The sequence below is a fragment of the Camelus ferus genome, chromosome 4 (genome assembly GCF_009834535.1).
Source record: "Camelus ferus isolate YT-003-E chromosome 4, BCGSAC_Cfer_1.0, whole genome shotgun sequence".
NCBI classification, from domain to species: Eukaryota; Metazoa; Chordata; class Mammalia; order Artiodactyla; family Camelidae; genus Camelus; species Camelus ferus.
Window position 1 is genome coordinate 57,741,612 of NC_045699.1, and position 18,057 is coordinate 57,759,668.

Consider the following 18,057-nt stretch of genomic DNA (forward strand, 5'->3'; position numbering starts at 1 on the left):
GAGTCTGAGGAAGTCAAAATGAGTAGCGTTTATAGGGCAGGGTACCAGAGAGAGGAGAGATTAACAGAGATTAACTTGTGCTCTCTCTGCACAAGTATTCTGTTTACTGACAAGGGCACGTATGTGAGGAAATTGCCAAGACTGAGGAAAGAACCACCTGAAAGAATTAGAGGGAACACTGATGAGAGCTCACACAGGACTCGGAATAGACAGAATGGAAGCCTCTCATAATACACGGGGTATCAGAGGACTGGAAAGAGCATTGCCTCATTAGTAAAGAAAATGAACACTAGACTAAGTATCGCCCTGGTCATGCTTAATAAAGCTTAAAGTTAAGCCTTGAAAGAATGCTACTGCTGCCAAGTAACTGAACCACATCCCAGAAAAACAGCTCAAAAATATATTTTAGAAATATGTAACTATGACCAGGCCAGATAAAATGGTAAGTGGATGGGCTAAAATGTGTAAAAAAGTTTAAAATCTATACATTTTATCATTTCTGGTTATATGTGTACTAAATTAAAATGGTCTCTATTCAAATTTGTTAGTTTAATATAACAATGTCCAGTACACAATATGGTAAAACTTACAATGTCTGGCATCCAATAAAAAAAAATGATTAGGTATGTAAAAGCAGTAAAATAGGAGAAAAGTCAATTAAACCTGACCCAGAAATGACACAGATGATAGAATTAGTAGATAAGGATGTTAAAACAGTCATTATAACTTTATTCCATACGTTCTAGAAGCTGGAGGAGAGATGAGACATGTTAAGTAGATACAAGGAAGGTACTTTAAAAAACAAAATGCCCGAACTGAAGTTCTAGAGATGAAAACTATAATTAGAGAGTAACAATGTATCAGATGACACGCATGGCTTGTTAAACATCAAAGATCAGCGAACTTGATGATGTAGCAACAGAAACGATCCAACACTAAACACAGAAAATGCAAATCAATCTATTATGACAGAAAGCAGATCAGTGGTTTTCTGGGGGCAAGGGTAACTGGGAGGGGTGGGAGGGGCAGGAGGAAACTTTTGGAGGTGATGGATGTGTTCATTATCTTGGTGGTGGTGATGGTTTCGTAGAAACTTATAAAATTGTATGCTTTGAACGTGTGTAGTTTATATTATGTCAATCATACCTCCACAAATCCGTTTTACAAAACAAGTTTCCAAAGGTCATATAGCTCATAAGTTGCAGTCTAGCTCCAGATGCTAAATACTTAAACACTACTTTATAATGCAAGGAAGATATTATTATTATTCCCATTTTATAGAAATGAAAGTGTGGGAATCAAAGAGATGATGTGACTTCTCTGAGGTAAGTGCTGGTAAGTGCCAGAGCTAGAATTTATACCCCTGTCTGCGTTACTCCAAATCAAGTGCTCTTTCTGTCCCATCCTCTCTGGTTTTGGTGTCTATTTGAAGTTTGTGGACACCATGCGTACAGCCTCTGCTCTCCCCTGGGACTCTGGGTCACCTCTTCCCAAGCCCCACACCTCTTCCTCCAGATACAGAGCCCACCCTGGACTCTCAGCCCTCATCCATGGATCATTATTCAGCTGCTTACCTTCTCCACCTGGAAACACAGGGACAAATCAATTTCTAAATGCCTAGAAGACAACAGGGCTCTGAGTAATTGCCAATGCATCTTTGTGAAGGCAAGAGCTGGCTGGGCACTTGGAAAGCAGCCCCTGCCTGTTTTAAAGAAATAGGCACTCTGAATCGAGACAAATAGACCAGCATGCATGCAGCACTTAGCATCCAGAGGGTTCTTTCTCCTCTCAGGTCTTCAAAACAACTCAGTAAGCTCTGTATTCTCATTCCCTCTCCTCCCCCCACCATTTATTATTTTTTTAAGATGAGGCAACTAATGCTGAAATTGGTTATGAGGCATGGAAAAACATAAGTAGCTAAGCCTGCATCAAAATTCATCCTTGTCTTGGGGAGAGAATGTTGCTTTGTATTCTATATCCTATTCAGGTCATGGCAGAGTGAACATCTGACCACTTTTTTCAGTGTATGCATGAAGTTTATATAGCCAGAGCTGTTACAAAAAACCCCCAAAAAACCTCCAACTACCTGGATCCTGGAAGAGGGGCTTTCTACTCCAAGGGGGTGCTTCTAATAGCTGGCTATTAAGAATTTCACTAAGGAGACCCCTGCACAGCCCAGGGGGCCAGCCCTGACAACTCCTAAGGTCCCTTCCCAATCTGGTGGTTTCTGAATAACAGGGGTGCTTAGAACATGAGTGCTATTTACATATGAGGTTAGGAGTGAAAGGAATGTCTGACCTGTGGGTTGCCCTGTCCCTTGTCCTGACTGATTCAGCATTTCTCAACCACTGGACTGCCTCTCCATGTGTAGTGCAAAGCTTTAATCATTATGTTAAAACAATTTTTTTGGTAATAACTGAGAGAAGAAGCCATTGCGTATTGTCTGTTGGATGGGACACTGAGTGGTTACCTGATCCAGGGCAGAGCAAGGCACGCCTCTCCCTGCGCCCCAAGGACACAATTCACGTAAATCCGAATTTTGTGAACTATAAATGTTGTGATTTAAAACATGGTAATTAAGTTTCATTCTATGGGCAAAATTTGAAATAAGGCAAATTCCCCTAAATTGGGGGAAAAATAGTCCATGATGTAAAGAATGATTTCCAAACTGGAAAGAGGCTGGGATGAATCGTCTTCTGGGTTTATGCTGTTGATTCACGGCTGTTCCTCTTTAGCAGGTACGGATCCTGACCATTTCCCTTGGTCAGGACTTGTCTTGGATCATGTATTAACTTCAGGAAACTTGTTCCTTGCATTGTCCTGTTAAGAGCTAAGAAAAAACATCAAGTCAACTCCAATGAAGTGTGTATTTTCTGGAACAGAGGAGGACTTGATCTCCAGAGCAGCTTGTTCCAATAGGAATGCAATGTGAACTATATACATAATTTTAACTTTTCTAATAGCCATATTCAATGATGTTGAAAGAAATGGGAAATTCATTTTAATAATATATTTGACTTAATCCAATATATCCAGAATGTTTATTGTAACATGTAATCACTAGAAAAAAAATGATTTTTGAGATATTTTATATTCTTTCTTTCATACTAAATTTTCAAAATCCTGTGTGTATATTACAATTATAGCACATCTCAATTCAGAATGGCCACATTTCAAAGGCTCAGTTTTGGATATGCTGAGTTTGACATGCCCAGGAGAGACATCCACGATGAAGATACAGCACCAGGGCTTTTCAACATGTTGGTCAGATAATCTTCACCTAGTGATGATGAAAGGAGAGGGTTCTCTGGATCTCTGTGGGTAACCGAGAATCTCTAAATCTCCTACAATATTTCCAGATGTTTAGTTTATAATTTTTTTTGAAGAGGTAATAAGGTGTTTATTAAAAACTCATTTTCACCTGGAGGCAGTTAACATTGATAATTTAAAACCCAGCCCACTACAAAAAGGGGGAAGAGGAGGTTAAAAACTGTGTGGCTAATGGCTGATGTATTGGACAATGCAGGGCTATAATACGTATTGGGTGTGGTCACAGCATTAAAGAAGTTTACTTGGTGAGGGGCCTAGTTGCAGGGGTGGTTCCTTCTAGGAAACAGCATGATAACTGCCTCTTTTAATGATGCACTAAACTGTTCTCTGACGCAGGCGGCCATTGTACCTTAATTACTGCTCCCTTTATCTAAAGTCTTTTAATCCTGCCAAGTGGCCTGCCCTCAACCCCAGTATCCAACGGCATCTTCTCACACAAGACTGAGAACCACTGGATATAATATTAGACAAGCCACAAGTCAGTTAACTACTTTTTAGCATAAATTTCCCATCTGTAGAATGATGACAGGCAGGGATACCAAGAAGATAAAGTGAGGCAGCTGACGTCAGTGGTATATTTTAAATTTTCATAATGGATGGTTAAAGTTATATTCCTTGGCTAGATTGATATGTGAATGTCTTTGTATAATTTTATATTTCACCCCACCTTCAAAGCAGGTATTTGAACTTAAAGCAGGGAAAAGCAAATCTAAACAAAGAAACTAAAAAAACCCCAAATGAACTATATGTATTTGCTGAACCTCTAACAAACCAAATCTAATTTTTAAAAAAACATTTAACTGAGAATTAAATCAACCTCCCCAAAACAACAATAATAATAAAGCAAAAGACCCAGTAAGTCCCTTCTAACTAGTCTGAAGTGTTTTTGGTCCCTCTTCCTTGCTGCCTGATCTCAGTCACAGATCCCAGTTCAGGTGCTCTGAACCCATCACAGGGCTCCTCTAAGGCATGAGAAACCGAAAGATGTGGCTCCAGGGAAGGCAGGGAGGCATCAGCCAAATAATCATTCCTGTCTTATGATGTGATGCAAATGCAGTGAGGCTTATCTGTTTACTTTATAGAATGGGAGAAAAAGGAATCATTCAAGAAGAACTTCCAAGCTACCAGGACAGGGCAATCTGTTCCCAATCAATTATCACAACATGTACAGGTACCCTGATTGAGGACTTGCTTAAAGGAAATTGCCCTGAGTGAGAATCCATTCAGTAGCCTGTTCCACTCTGTCCTGCTCAGAAGCAGATTATTCTCCTTCCATTTGAATGATAGGTTATTATTAAGTCCCTGAGAAAAGATGTGAGGCTACTGAATGTGGGTGTCATACAATATTTCATTCAATGCAGTTTAATGAAGAACAACCAAAATAGCTACGTTCAATCTTTGCTTACACAACCAATGGCACCTCCAAGTGCTAAGTTCAAAAGAACTAGTCTACCGTGCTCCAATGGAAAATCCGTGGGCTTCGGAGTGGGGCATACCTAGTACATATCCTGGTTTTCCTCCTATACTGTATCTTAGTTTTTCCATCAGTAAAATAGAGATAATCCTGGCTGCCCAACAAAAGATAAAATGAGGTCATACAAGTAACTTCTTGGCACACAGAAGGTGCTCAATAAATACTTCCCTTTCCAATTGCCAAGCCAGGATTCCCCTCCCAAACTGATCTTTCAAGTAATTGCTGGATGTTTTTCAACTAGAACAGCAGGTGATGAATTTGTTGACCCTCTATAAATCATGACCAACTTTATTAGAGCAACCTGAGGAAGGCTTCCCACAGGCTGGTGGCCAGTAACCAAAGCACTGCCAAACATGAGGATTTTCTGCTCTTGTCCCTGAATGAGTGGTTGGATACTATCAGCTCCCATGACTGTAATGTCAGTCTGTTCTTAGAGGCAGCCGATCAATCAGAAAATAATGAGAAATTAATGGGAGCTGTATGTGAAGATGTGTGTGTATTACTGTTTAATTCCTTGGAATAAAAATTCTACAACTAGAGTAGTTGGTTTAGCAGAGCCTGCATATTTAAAAGACTGTTAGAACATATTGTAAAAATGAGCTCAGGAATATTCCACCAGCAGTGGATGAAAGTGCCCCTTTCCTCGCAACCTCATTAAAACCAAGAATTGACAGTTTTCATGTCTATTAATATGAAACATGAAATGGTATAATGTTTAATTTGTAAGTTTTCGTTGGACATTTTTTCCATGTGTTTATTGGCTGTGTTTCTTATTTTTGTTCATGTTTTTAGCATCATATTCTTTGGAGGTTAGGTTTTTCCTTATTGGTTTATAAAAGATCTTGGTAATATAGATATATTAACTCTTTATTCTATTTATAACAACTGTTTCCACCCCCTGCCCCAATGTGTTATTTGACTTTTAAGGTTTATTATTCTGTTTTTCAAAATTGTCTAAAAAGTAATGAGCCACCATTTATTCATCCAATAAACACCTGCTGAATGACAATTATATGCCGGGCTGTGTGCCAGACATTGGCACTGGAAGAGAAAAAAGCTCAAATCTTTGCCCTCTAAGAGATCATAGTCTAGAGGGGAGCAGACATTTTTTAAAGAGAGCTATCAACCCAGTGTAATAGTTACTATGGCCAAGGGGAGCACTAGCGTCCATGGGAGCAGAGTAAGGGCATTCTAACCCAGTTGGGAGAGGAGGAGGGGAATGAGGGAAGACTTCATGGAGGTGGTGATATTAGAGCCTAGTCTCAACTAGACACAGCAAGGAGGGCATTCCAGGAAGAGGCAAGACCACTGGTGAAGGTCCCAAGGCATTGAAAAGGCTCGATCTTTTCAGAGATTCCAAATAATTCAGTGACTAAAGAATGTGATATAATGGGGTAAGGGGAGGCTCATTCAAGGAGAGAGATTTGACAGCAATGAAGTTGGACAAATACACAAAGGCCAGGTCACGAAGGTCCCGGACTTCAGGATAAGGAGCTTGAATGTCATCCTGAGGTCCTTGGGTTGCCACTGAAGGGTTTTGGGCAAGGAAGGGGCTGGGTCAGAGTTAGGCATAAATGTTAAGGCATAGACTAGAAGCACAAATCCAGTTAGCAGGGGCAATGAACCAAGCCAAGAAGGAAAGTTGGTTTCCAATGGGGCAGGCAACTCTTCAATTTTTCTCTGGAATAAGATGATATTGGACCTCTTTGCATGCATAAGCCTTTTCTGGAAAGATTAGCTGCTTTTGCTAATAGCCTGAAATCAGATTCAAGAGGCACGAAGGGAAAGCCATCATCTCCGTGTCCCAATTCAGCCGTGGTCAGCCAGGGAATTTGCAGCCCTGGTTCCTGGGATTATTCATACTGGGGAGGCAGGAAGGAGGGGTGGCAAGGGAGTTGAGATCTGCTTTTCTGTTGGCTTCCATTCAGCAGGCTCTTTCCAAGCACCCTCTATATATACAAAGCCACAAGAGAGGAATAAATTATGGGCCCTGCATATAGTACACGGATAAGAAAAGCATGAAGTGTAAGATCAAAGTTGGCCTAAGCTTCCCACCGTATGAGATCCATACCATTAGACTCTAAGAACCAGGAAAAGTATCAAGGGGATTTTGGAGGCTGGCCCTAAACGGTGGGGTTACATTTCAGTTGTAAGAGGGATAGGAGAGAGAATTAAACATTTCAGGCAAAGGATGTGACTATTCAGCTTGAAAAAAGTATTCAGATGGAATGTGACATGGGAGGAAGTGTCATTTTCTTTTTCTTTTTTACTTTAAAAAATTTGTATGAGCTGATGGATGTTAACTAAATATAATGTGGTAGTCATTTCATGACATGTATAAGTCAGTCGTTATGCTGTATACCTTAAACATATACAGTGCTGTTTGTCAAGTATATCTCAATAAAACTGGAAATAAAAAAGCATCAAGCCCTGGACCGACGGCCCCAGAGGCATTCTCAGCTGACCGTCAGCACCAACCTGCCCACCATGTGAGTGAACCATGTTGGAAATGGATCCTCCAGCCTCAGCTGAGCTTCCCCGGCTGACACTGCCTGGAGCAGAGGTAAACCTACCCGCCAAGTCCCCCAAATTGCAGATTCACAGGCAAAATAACTGATTGCTGTTGTTTTAAGCTGCTATATGTTCGAGTGGCCTGTCACATAGCAATAAATAAAGGGAACAGTCATCTACCAGAGGAGTGGCAAACTCTGGCTAGACAGAGTTTGGGCCATCACCTGTTTTTGGAAATGAAATACTACAATGCCCCCTTGCTCACCTATTGTCTGTTTTCCTGGTGCGACGGTGGAGTTCAGTAATTACGACAGAGACCCTCTGGCCCACAAAGTCTGAAATTCTTATTATCTGTCCCTCTACAGAGGAAGTTTGCTGACCCCTCATCTAGTATATTAGAAAGAGGCCCAAGGAGAAGAAGGGAGGGCTCAAAGCTGACATACGAGTTAGGGACAGAGTCAAGGCAAAACCTCAAGATTCTCTAATCCTCCCTCTGGGTTTATTAAGCACCTACTATAAAGTAGGCTTTGAGCTGTTAGTGTCCGGATGACAGGTGTCACAGCTGCTCCCCTAAAGCACACAAACACTGGGGAAGACAAGCAGGTAAAGAAAAAAGCATCTAGAAAAATCTACGGTAGAAGTGAGCACAGCGCATGAGAGCAGGCGGAGCAAGCACTCTTCATTCCTGCTGTGGCGACCAGGAGAGCTCCCGAGTGCCTTCCCAGCACCTGGCCGTGCCATCAGTTCACAGCGTCTGAGTGGGGCTCACCTCACCTTGCGGCTCCAGGCCTGGCCACTGCGCTTGGCTTCGTTCTGGGAAGTCCAGAACCTGGCAATGAGACTCCACCCTCAGACTCTTGCTGGATCTTCTAGACAAGGAGGAACGGAGTGGCTAAGCTGGAAGCCTGACAAGCTGGAGCCATTGGTGACTATCTCTGTCCCCACACTGGCAGCCCCCAGAGAGGAAGGCAGAACCCGAAGCTGGAGAAAGGTTCCTTATGATATTGAATCCGATATAACTTGGAGCTCTTCCGTCAATAATAATAACTTTCCTTTTTTCCTTAAACCACATAGAGTGTCATTGTAATTAAACAATTCCAGCCGGTATCGGTTTTTTCCTAGGCAACCACCACGCCGCTCACATATGAACCCTTCTCTTCCCCTCCCCGTCTCAGCCGCCTGCTATCTGCATCCCAATCTTCCATCTAGGAATGCAAATTCAGAAACCACTGGTGTCAAAGGCATGTCTGAGAGGAGCGGAGCCAAGTTTGATAATGAAATCCTACGCGCGCTGTGTGAGCCATTCCGCGATTATTCGAAAACCCATTCAATGTTTTTCTCTAGTGATAATAAGTGCGCTGTTCTTGGTATTGTGTCTGTCACCAGCTCAATGAGAGTGATATTTCCACTCAGGATCTTCATAGACTCGTGGCTCTGGAAACGATGCTTCTCAGAGGAGACTGGCAGCGCCACGCGACAGGTGTGTGTGAGTGAACGCGCTCGGAGCAGCTGGCGGCAGGCGATCGGCTGCCTTCCGAGGAACTGCTGCTGTCTGGTCCCCGATGTTTTCAGATTCCTGGCTTCAGAAGGCTTTTCCCTTCCCTTTGAAGTGGGGGCTGCCTCCTGGCATTGGCATCTCCAGGGTGGGCAGCAGGGCAGCTGGGAAGGAGGTGGTTGGCAGAACAATGGGTTGGCTCAGATCTTGGATCTCCAACGCCTGCTGCTTCAGAATTTCCTGGAGAGCTTTTTTCCAGTCCCCATTCCCTGCAAGATTCTGAGTCAGCAGGTCTGGGGCAAACACTCTTGATATTTTCTAAGCTCTCCGATTCTAAAGGGCAATAATCTTAGGTATGAAATGTCCAGAAGTCAAGGTCCATCTCCTTCCTCTTTGAGGGCCTCCCATTAGTCCAAGGCAATACTTCTCCCAGCCTTTAAGGCCCCCCACCGGAACCCTCCCAGAGTAACCTTTATGCCATCAGATGCTGTTGGGAGCAACAGTAGAAACCACTGATGTAGTGCAACCCCATAACATTGCATTAAATGAAACCAACTGAGAACCAGAGAGGCCATATGAGTTTCCCAAGATCACACAGCAAGTCCAGGGCTTAACCAGCGTGCAAACCAGGGAGGCTGCACAGAGAAAGCTCCCCTGGGCCTGATCCCACACACTCGGAATTATGGATGGTGCGCTATCTTCTCATTAGCACACTCAGCCTCTCAAAGCAGTCTCTGCAGCCTTCTCCCCATCCTGATAAGTGAGAAGAAGCTGCCCACTAAGGGAGGGGAGCAGGGAGGCTTGCTCAGTTCCCCACTCCCGAGCACAAGCTTTGGGCTCTGCAGAGGCTGCTTGGAAATTGACAGGTAGCTCACTAGCATCTATACGTAAACTTCCCCCCTCTCTTCCAGGCTGGGGTGACTCTGGATGGTGGGTACCCACTCTGTCCCCACCCCACCTCCTTCCCTCCGCTCTGCCCCCAGTATTCCATACGCCCACACAACCACTCTCTTACAGTGGATGACCCCCTTATCAACTTATGATCAGGCCAGACACAGACCTTCCAAATTCCTATTCTTGGCCATATAAATGATTTGCTATATTGTTTTGCCCCACTGATCAGTCAGAACAAACTTCATGTCAACCAAACTGTGGTTTATGAAATTCTCCTTCTCCCAGGGCCCTGAGCTTTGGCCCACTCTTCACATGAGCCAGCATACAGCCCCTCCCTAGGGTCCTCCTGAGTTGGGCTGACATTCTGAGTTACTCTGTCCCACCATACCAGCCTTTTATCCTTCTTTCCTCAGCTGGTTCTTTCTGGCTTTGATTACTTCTCTCCATCAAAGAAAACCTCTTGGCCTAACCCTTGAGCAGGTGCACATCTTATGGTGGAGGTTCTTCTCTACAGTGATTGTAGAGAGAAATAAATAAATCTCTTGCAATAAAGTCTCTCTGTGTCTCAATCCAGACTTGTTTTTTATTTGACACTACAAAGTTGGTACAGGAGGGTGCAGTTTTCTGCTTTCACCTAATGTTTCTTGCGGATGAAATAAAAATTTGCGTTACATTTAAGTTGTTCTCCAATAAATCAATTGCATTGGAACAAATTTACATCTTCAAAACAAGCATTAAAGCAGAAATAACTGCAGAGATCTGACCCAGACATTCTGAATCTCAGTGGTGGACACAGCTTATCCACGTGCCAGGGTCCCAGGTACATGACAGTCCTTTTAGACTCACAAAAAGAGAGATGCTGGGTTTGTATTTTGGTAACACTTTGGAGCTTTTGCAAAAATCCATGACAATTCGACCGTCTCCCATCTTTACCTTTATCGCCAAGTAAAGCCTTTCTTCACAGGGCTTCCTCCTAGAATTGACCTCATGTTTATAAAAATAATAGAATTTCAAGGTAAGAATGGATTTAAAAATCACTTAGCCCAATGCCTTCATCTTACAAAGAAGGAAGATGATGTTGCTGACAGTGAGCTCCTCAGGGCACGTTCTGGGCCAGATTTATATCTGAGACCCTCATGCTTAGCTCAGGTCCTGGTACGATTAGGTACTCAGGAGGAATCAAAATGAGTTACAAACCCGAAGGGAAGGTGGAGGGAAAAACAGTGATGCAGGCTGGCTTGCTTGTGGGGGTTCTCTCAAACGATACCAACTGTCCAGAGGCTACTCTTCCTTTCAAAACCAACCAACAATTGTTCTCAGTCCCACCCTCTAGATGTTCCCTAAGCCACCAAAAATATAGAGGCCTCTTCGGGCTCAGGGAAGACTGAATTGAACCTTTTCAATTTTTCTGGTTTGATTGTTTTTGCCCGTATCTCAGAAGATAATGTGGATTGTAAATGATCAGACCACATCCTCTAAAATGTGACTCCTCTGGGAGTTTTTAATCTATGCAAGACGCAGACAAGTGCAGCAGGGAAAAATGAAAATATCTCAGCTTCATTAGAGAAAATGTATGAGCTTGCCGAGGGTCGCTATGGTGACCAAAAGACAGGAACTATTTGTAGATGCCAGTACCTGTAGAAGTTCTCAGGGAAGGGACAGAGCCACGTTTACTGACAACAAACTATGTGCCAGGTTGCCTGGCACACATTACTTTATTTAATTATTATGAATATCTGTGAGGTGGTTAGTATTATTCCATTTAGAACCGAGGAAAACAAGGCTCAGAGGCACTCAGCTGTATTTGCTGAAGACCACACAGAACTGATCTGAACTCAAGTCTGTGTGACCCTGAAGCCTCCGTGAGTTGGATTTTTTGAGACTGTGAGGATCGCCATGCTTATGCTGACTCAGGTGGTGGAAAATGTTATAAAACTGAACAGAGACCTACGCACACCCAGGGAAGCACGTCAGTGGGGGTGCCAGGGTCCAGCTCATCTGTTGCCGTTTCCTTTTTCCTACTTTAGCTTCTTCCTTCTCCGTTCCCTGAGAAAAAGAATCAGGTTGCTTTGCTTAATCATAACCATGCACGGAGTGGAGTTCTGGCCCACCATGGGTGGCTGTCTTGGGTCAAGGCTCAATCCTTATCTAATCAGTTGAGCCTGGTGGTGAGTGTGGGTTCCCTGGGAAGCAGACCCTGAAGCAAGTTCTTACGTGGAAGGTGCAGGGCAGGCTGGTAGGAGGGTATACAAGTGACCCAAAAAAGGAGCAATGCATTATTAAGCCAGTGGGAGAGGAGAGTTAAATCCAGAAACCCAGCACAAAACATGCCTCAGAATTATCCCACCCAAAGGTCGAGGGAACAGAGGTATTTATATGCCAACTCCCTAGTGTCACGGGTTCAGGGCTGCTCGCTGGGGAGTGCTCCCAGTCCCTTTCAGCTGGATCTGTACCTGGAAAAAGCAACCTTCCTCAATTCTCGGGGGGGGGGGGGGAAGCCTTCAGTCTGAGAAATTCAGATACTGGCAGCTGGAAATGGGCTGGAGCCCACTAAGAGGTCACAGGGAATTGAGTGGAGCAATGACAGCTTCTACCACACTAGAGTTGCAGGGTCACAAGAGCAAAAGCATGGTGACCTTTTTGCAAAGATCAGCCTCTGGCCACTTGGTTCGTAGGTGAGCTGAGAGAGTGGCGGACACCAAGTGGGATCTAGAGTCTTCTTGTAGGCAATGGCCTCTCACTCCTTTCAGAAGACCAAACTGTTTTCCCAACAGAGTCTGTAATAATAACAGGCTAACATTTCATGCATTCACTCATTGATTCCTCTCAACATCCTTGAAGGGTAGGCACGATTATTTTCATTTTACAGAAGAGAAAACTGAGGCTAAGATAACAGAGACAATAATATCTATAATATCTTTTTCAAAAGGTTGTCGTAAGTGCTCAAAGAAAGTTGTGATGATGACAATTTACCTAGAAGGTAATAGCATGTTGTTGCTGGTAGATTTATGCATCCTGCAGTCCAGTGCCTCACAAAGTGCTGTGCACAGAGAAGGTGCTCAATGAATGATGTGTTCAGCTGAACTGAATCCATCCTTGCTGTATGGCACATAAGTGCCAAGATTATAGTTTCCACAAATTCTGGTTTATGAATTTATTTGTCTGAAAGAGCTCGTCAAAGACAAAACACAGATTAATTAAGGGGATGACTTTATTCAGACTACTGCAACAAGGAGAGCCAACCAGATGTGAAGGATCAAAATGTCTTGGCAGAGTGGTTTTATCTTTGACTTTCACAGGAAGGTTAGACAAGTTATAGGTGGAGTGACGCAGAGTTGGAATTGTTCTGCAGTCAGAGGAAGTCTGAGCCAGCTGATCAGGAAGTGTTTACCTTCATTGTCTGGCTAGTTTCACAGGGACAAACAATTTTAATCTTAATCACTCGGGAGACAGAGAGCAGGAAGTTGGAGGGGATAATCTGTGTTTGGTCTCACCACAGGTGAACAAGAGAGTTGTCAGTGAATTTGTGGGAGTTACGGTAACTGGTGGACAGAGAGTCTTTTCTCAATTATGTGGGGAGGAGTGGATTTTTTTTGCGTAAGTCATTTCCAGAAACACAAAAGTGTAGATTTTGGAAAACAAAGCTTATGGGGATTTCTGAACTGTTTGCCGTTTTCCAGGAGCACAGGACTCAGATAAAAATCTAACACCATCAATCTCATTAATGAAATAAAATTCATATTTTATGGCAAGACAAGAAAAATTTAAACATAAAAATTTCCCCTACCCATTTGGACCTCCTCTCTCCACTTCAGCTTGTATTGTGCACTTGCATTAGCCTGACCGCAGAGGGAGAGAACCTTCCTTCTTACTCTTGTAAAAGGTCATGATGACCCATCACTCACCTTGTACTTGCAGAGCTGCATTGTGGAAAATGTCAATACGTCATCTGACCTATAACCTTATTCCTCAAAAAACATGCACAACAGTGCTTTGACCTTTGAAGGACAGAACGGTCCTCAGAGCTTTCTGAAAGACTGTCTCCTGGGGTTACAATCCTCAAGTTGGCTCGAGTAAAACTTTCTATTTCTTTCGTAGATTGACTCTCAAATTTTTTTGTCGACATCATGAAAATAGGATAAAAATTAACTACATTTGACTACATATTAAGCCTCATTTATTTAAAAAAATAAAAACAAAAACTACTCATACACATGCATACAGATACAGCAAGAGCAGTCTTTTCAGAAGACACATCCCTGTTCCTGAGCTGCTGGCTTCCCACGGCTTTTAAGATAAAGGTCAAAGTCCTTAGCAAGGCCTCCAAGCCCCACCTGGTCTGGCCTCATTTCAGACCCTCTGCCCCTCCCTCTGTGCACTCCAGCCTCACTGTTCTTTATGGAATATTCCATGCTCTCTTGCCTTCGTACTCTTCTTTGAGCTGTGTTCTCTGCCTCAAAAGCTCTCCACTCATCTTGACCTTGAACCCTACGCAGGACAGACACCTCAATCTTGGCTGGTTACCTCTTCCTCTACAATCAGATCAGGTTCCTTTGTTAAAAATCCCTGAAGACCCCTCAACCACCAGAAAGTTAAGCTTCAACAAACAGTTCAAGGCTAATTCTCTTCATTTGAATGTCTTCTAGAATGTGTAAAAAAGTAATAAATAAATGTATCTTCCATGCTACACATACAGTAAGAACAGACAGCTATGTTCTTATAAATTGGGAGTACATTCTAAACTAGTTACATATGTTAACTAATTTAATCCTCATTATAACCCTAGTATACTATTAACTTCATATGAACAACTTGAAGCTCACAGAGATTAAGTAATTTGCTCAAGGTCACCTAGCAAGTATGACAGGGCTGGGACCTGAACCCTCTCCAGTTTCCTAAGCCCAGGCAGTGAGAGAAACCCACTTCCTTAGTCACTGCTGACCTGGGGTCTGGAAAGATTGCTGTTTCTCCTTCACCTTGTTTCAGGCTTGTGTCCAAATAGCTCCACCTCAGAACGGGCACATTATTTCCTAGACTTGCTAATACCTTCCCTCATCAGAGGAACAGGGTCTGGGATTCACTCTGTATCTTTCAGATGACTTGGCTAATCTTTGCTCTGGCCTACTGGCTCAAGACTTCAAGGCTTCCCCTGGAGGGCAATGCTTCACTCTCATTTCCTAGCTATTGAGGGACACCTCCCCAAGGCACCCAAGTTCTGACAACAAACACCCACTCAGATAATCAGAAAATCCAAACCAGTCTGGAAAATTCAGAGGACAGATTGTCTAGTGTTTCCTTCTTTACACAATAAACTTTTGAAAGGCTGCAAGAAAAAAAATGGGGAATTGGTAGATATTTAGATGCTTCAAGGAAGCTGGCTGTTAGAGAAACCCTGAAGTGAAGGCTTTTGTTAAGTGGAGGAGCAGATTTGTAAATCAAACAATCACCCCCTGGCCAGATGAGAACAACAGCTTCCGTTTGCCGGCACTTACTATAGACTAGAAACTGAGCAAGTCGTCACAACCATCGTTGCTCTCTTTTCATAACAGCTTTACTGTGACATAATTCACATACTGAACCATTCACTCTTTTCAAATGTACAATTTGGTGTTTTAAATGTATTTACAAGGGTTTGCAACCCTCATCACCTTATTCCAGAACATTTCCAAGATCCCCAAAAGAAACTGATACCAGTTAGCAGCCCTTCTTCATCCCCTCTCCCTCCAGTCCTACTGGCCACTGTAGGGGAGTGAGACTTGCCACCGCAAAATGTCTCTTTGGTGTGCAGATTATTTTGAACTGAAAATAATCAAGGCCCAAAAGACTCAGGAAGAAATGCTGACCTTCCCCCTAACTGCCTGAAGAATTTAGGGGGCCTGTTCCTGGAATAGAGCTATCACCAGAGATATTTGCAAATAAGATGGGCTGGGTGCGGTGGGGTAAGCTCTTAGAGACCAGAGTCTACTCTGTGTCCCATTATCTCTGCCATGGTCAGCAAACATTTATTCACCAAACATTTGCTTTTCCATCTTCATGTTAATTGCCTCCCCCCCACTCCTTGGAAGTCCCAAACCCCTATCCCCAACATCCTCTTTTGTCTTCAGCTGAAGACAGTATTTAAGGTGAAGATTTCAGCCATTTTGGTGAGTTACTCAGTTTTCCTGGGTCTCTCCTGGATACATGCATGAAATAAAATTCGTATTTTATGGCAAGACAAGAAAAATGTTAACATTAAAAAAATTTCTTGTCTGCCCTTTGGCTTCCTCTCTCCCTCCTCACCGTGCATGGTGTATCTACATTATGCATCAACCAAAACATCCCCATCAGCAGGTAATACCTGCTCAACCATAAACAGCAACTTTTTCCTGGCATCAACAAGACAACTCCTCAAAAGATAACATTCCTTCCTGAGCTTGTTAGGGGTCACATGACCCCCTAGGACGCCGCTTAGATCTGGATTATGTAAACTGTCAATAATATGTCATCTGATGTACAGCCCTGTGTCTCCAAAAACATAAAACCGTGCCTTGATTTTTAACCAGTGGAACAGTTCTCAGAGCTTTCTGAGATGCTTTTCCTGGGTTATAATCCTCAAATTTGGCTCAAATAAAATTTTCCATTTCTTTCTTAGATTCACTGATTAATTTTTCATCAACACTTAGAAGTGTATATTGTCCTCCACAGATTGAATGAATTATGTTTTCTCAAAACACCAAAAATGACAAATTTTCCCAAGAAATCACTAACTGGACTTAAAAGTCCCAGAGACCAGTTAAGTATCAGTTCTTAAAACAGGAAAGGATAGAAAAGTCAGATTTCAGCCTTCTTTTCAACCCCACCTCTAACCTCATCAAATGAAAACGTCCTGTTGGGCAGGAATCCAGCTCCTCCTGGAGTAGAGATACTTCCACTAAAACATTTTGATGTCGCTTATATGTGGAATCTTAAAAAAAAAAAAAAGACACAAATGGACTTATTTACAAAGACTCACAGACACAGAGAAGAGACTCGTGATTACCAGAGGGTAAAAGGGGTGGGAAGGGATAAATTGGGAGTTTGAAATGTGCACCTCTAGGGGAGTGATGGGAAATGTTAGGTATCTTGATTGTGGCAGTGGTTTCATAGGTGTACACATCTATCAAAATTCATCAAATTGTACAACTCACATATGTGTAGTTTACTGTACAGAAATCACACTGCCAAAAAAGTTGTTTTAAAAAATTAAAACTAAAAAAAAAAATTCCCACATCATTCCATGTTTTGGTCTTCGTGAATTCTGTAAGATCATCTGGTCCTTTCCACTGCCCAGAAATTCTTAAAGAAGAGCACAGTGGGTCAGATGTTCCACTCTGCAGACCTGAGTGATTCAGATGCCCCATCTGACAGATAGTAGGGGTGTGACTTTGGGCAAATTGCTTAACCTTTCTAAGCTTCAGTTTTGTCAGCGATAGAATGGGGTTAATAACTCTACTTCTAAGTTACCAACAGGAGTTGTGTAGTGTTTAGGACACTGCTTGTCATATTGTAAACTCAACCACTGGCTTCCTACTGCCTTATTTGTGATGGAATACGTCTCTATGCCAAGTTGCTCCCCCTAAATCCACACATGTGGGTCCTTCTCCCGTAATCACCCTCCACCCCATCATCCCCCACTATCCTTTCCTCACCAATTTCTCATTCTTCTGATCTCATTTTAAATGACACTTCCTTGGGAGAGTCTTCACAGGCACCTCCACAACCTGCATTTTTCCTTCATTACTTTATCGCAGTCTGTAATTTTCTATTATTTTAGTTAATATGCTTTTGTTCATAAACTCTGCGCTCCACCAAGGATCCTGCTGGTCTTGGTCTCCGCTGTAGCCTCAGTATCAACAGTCGTCTAGGATCGTGGCAAGCATTCATTAAATACTTACGGAAAACAGTCTAATCCTTTCCTGAACTAGAGTTCAGAGAGGGAAAGCATCCCTTCCCAAATCACACAGCATATTAGCGGCAGACTTGAACACAAGTCTCCCTATTCCCAATTCCAATTCCATCCCAAGAGACTGCCAAGAAGTCTAATCCTTAATATATTTTGAGTGCCGGGGAAAATTCTACAAAGGAGGGGAGTAAAGCAGTGTGCAGAAAAGGAGCGTGATTAGACTTGGCCCCTCCTCTCTGGACCTGAATCAGAGCTTAATTGTAAAGGGAGGGATTACGGCAACGACAACGTACCAGAGCGCCAACAAGGTCGCAACCAGAGAAAACACAGGCATTGCAAGAGTCTGCGGCTGTGAAAACAGAAGGAAGCGAAGACAAATCCTGCGCAGGCGCAGTCAAAGCCCTCCGCTCTCCGTCCTCCGCCCTTCCCTGC

General features: G+C 43.0%; 1 long non-coding RNA gene across 1 annotated transcript; it reads right to left on the reverse strand.

Moving 5' to 3' along the window:
- Positions 1 to 531: 531 nt before the first annotated feature.
- LOC116663238 lies at positions 532 to 18,044 on the reverse strand. The gene is made up of 3 exons (XR_004319444.1): positions 17,919 to 18,044; positions 16,551 to 16,647; positions 532 to 2,830 (listed from the first exon to the last, which is right to left on the reverse strand). It is a non-coding gene; the product is annotated as an uncharacterized LOC116663238 (long non-coding RNA).
- Between the last annotated feature and the right edge of the window lie 13 nt (positions 18,045 to 18,057).